This window comes from Oratosquilla oratoria, chromosome 17, assembly GCF_046742065.1.
Source record: "Oratosquilla oratoria isolate Oo_2021 chromosome 17, ASM4674206v1, whole genome shotgun sequence".
Taxonomy (NCBI): Eukaryota; Metazoa; Arthropoda; class Malacostraca; order Stomatopoda; family Squillidae; genus Oratosquilla; species Oratosquilla oratoria.
Genome location: NC_134793.1, coordinates 16,529,044 through 16,531,543, shown reverse-complemented (window position 1 = coordinate 16,531,543; position 2,500 = coordinate 16,529,044). Strand labels below are relative to the sequence as shown.

Genomic DNA, 2,500 nt, shown 5'->3' with positions numbered 1-2,500 from the left:
TTCGTCGTAATAATTTTCTTACCATTTTATTACTAGCAATTCTAGAAACCAAAATGACTTGCTAATATTCGTTCCCAATATTAGAAACTTCCGAATATCTGAAACTCACAACACTGAGGCCCATATGCTGAACTCAAGTGTGTATCGATTCGAATTGGATAGACCGGTGATCCTGCATTGGACTTCGGAGAATGAATACACACTATGCTATTGCATTCTGCTTAGAAGTTTCCTATTGGTCGAAAGTTTTTGCGAGCGCAGCGCTTTAGTTTCCGCCCACTCTCTTCTTTGTTCTACTGCTGACGTAAGCGGCTCGGGTCCATAGGGGCGCATGGGAATGGGACACAATGTAACGACAAGTACCTGACCCGAATTTTACGAAAATTGGGCGAACGGGTCACACAGGACACAAGGACGGGGATTTGGTCGTTCGCTGGCCGCCCTAAGGTCGCCCAAAGCGACTTTTGGTTCCTGGTGTAGAGCAGAAGAGAAAATGATGACGTTTCTATGACGCCATAGAATTTGTGACGGAGTGATGACGTCATTATACTATGACGTCATTTGTTTAGTAATGAAGGACGTAGATTTTTATTTATTTGTTTATTTATGACGTTTCTATGACGTCAGAAAATGTGCTGTATGTGATGATGTTATTATGCTATGATGTCATTTTTTGTAATGAATAACGTAGATTTTATCTAATTTATTTATTTACTTATTTATTTATTTATATATTGATTTATCTATCTATTTATTTATTTATTCATTTATTTTTGTTTATGGGGTCAATTTTTTTTTCAAATTCACTTTAATCACAGTCTGCTGCAAATTCACATATATCATTACAAATTCACGCTTTTTCAGGAATTGCAAATTTACTGTTATCACAATTTTGGGTGGCAATTCGCATTTTTCAATGAGAATTTGCACATTCGTTCGTATCGTCTTTGTGGCAGCAAATTCACTTGAGCTGAATTTGCAAAATCACAATCTTTATCTAGAATTGTAAATTCACTTATATATACTTTCGTGAAATAGTGGATCACCATTAATGAATACAAATTAGTTCAATTTGTACGCAACCACATTTTTACTTGCATCATTTGTCACAGCAAATTCACTTGTAATGTCATAGTTATAGCAAATTCACTTGTAATGACATAGTTATAGCAAATTCACTTATACCACGCGAGACAATTGTACTTGTCGTCATACCTTAGTTCTACAAATTCACCTTTATTCCCCAAGTCAGGGCTGCAAATTCACTTTATCCCAAATTCAAGCCTCCAAATTCACTTTTGTCCCAAATTCAGTCTTGCAAATTCACCTTATCCCCAACTCAAGCTTCCAAATTCACTTTAGCTCCAACTCAAGCCTCCAAATTCGCCTTTGATACTAACTCAAGCCTGCCAATTCACTTTTGCCCCAAATTCAAGCTTGCAAATTCACTTTTATGTTTCAGAATAGCAATTTCACTCATCTTTTCACCGTATCACTCTCCCGTGTATAATCCGGGAGTAGAATTTTACTAAGGTTTCCTAAGGCTGCTGCTGCTGCTGCTGTTGCATCCTCGGATGTGTGTGTATATCAATTTGAGTGGCATCCACTCGGGAATTAAGCCCCGCCCCATCCCACACCCAATAATCCCCCCGCCCCCTCCCTCTCTCTCCCCACTCCCTCCACCCCTCCCTCCCTCCATCCCTCCCTCCACATCCCCCTCTCCTCCTCCCCCCTCTCCCCCTCCTTCTCCCCCTTTCTCTCTCTCCCTCCTTTCTCTCTCTCTCCCATCCCACTCCCAATATGCCCCATTCTTCTCTCTCTCTCCCCCTCTCCCTCTCCCTCTCCCTCTTCCTCTCCCTCTCCCTCTCCCTCTCCCTCTCCCTCTCCCTCTCCCTCTCCCTCTCCCTTTCCTTTCCTTCCCTCTCTGTCTCCCTCTCTCTCTCTCTCTCTCTCTCTCTCTCTCTCTCTCTCTCTCTCTCTCTCTCTCTCTCTCTCTCTCTCTCTCTCTCTCTCTCTCTCTCTCATATACTTCTCCCATTTCGTCTTCTCACATCTTTATCTTCATATTCATCTTCCCTCCTTCCAGTCATCCCCGCCTTCCTCCATTGCTCCCTCTCTTTCTCTCTTTCTCTCTTTCTCTCTCTCTCTCCTCTCTCCTCTCCCTCCCTTCCTCCTCTCCGTATCACCTCTAAACCTACATCCTTTTCTTTATTTTCTTTTAGTCTCCTCCCAACTCTCCCCTCCTCTCCCACTTAAAGGAGTGGGTTAAAGGGGGATACAGGCAAGGTCATCATATTAAGACAACAGGGCAGGACTCGTAGTAACGGGAATTGAATCGGACCAATTTAAGTCTGAAGAGTTAGTGAAGAATTGGTTTACCAACAGGGTACTTAACCAATGGAATAGACTTAGTAACCATGTAGTTAGTGAGCGCTTAAACTATTGGTTGTTTTAATAAAAAGTTGAGATAGAATTATAGATAGGAACGACGGGTGGCAAA

The 2,500-nt window shown here is 42.0% G+C and overlaps 1 protein-coding gene across 1 annotated transcript in view; it reads left to right on the top strand.

Moving 5' to 3' along the window:
• The window catches only part of LOC143034236 (uncharacterized), a 282,359-nt gene that overhangs the window by 63,469 nt on the left and 216,390 nt on the right, over positions 1-2,500 (top strand). The window lies entirely within an intron of this gene.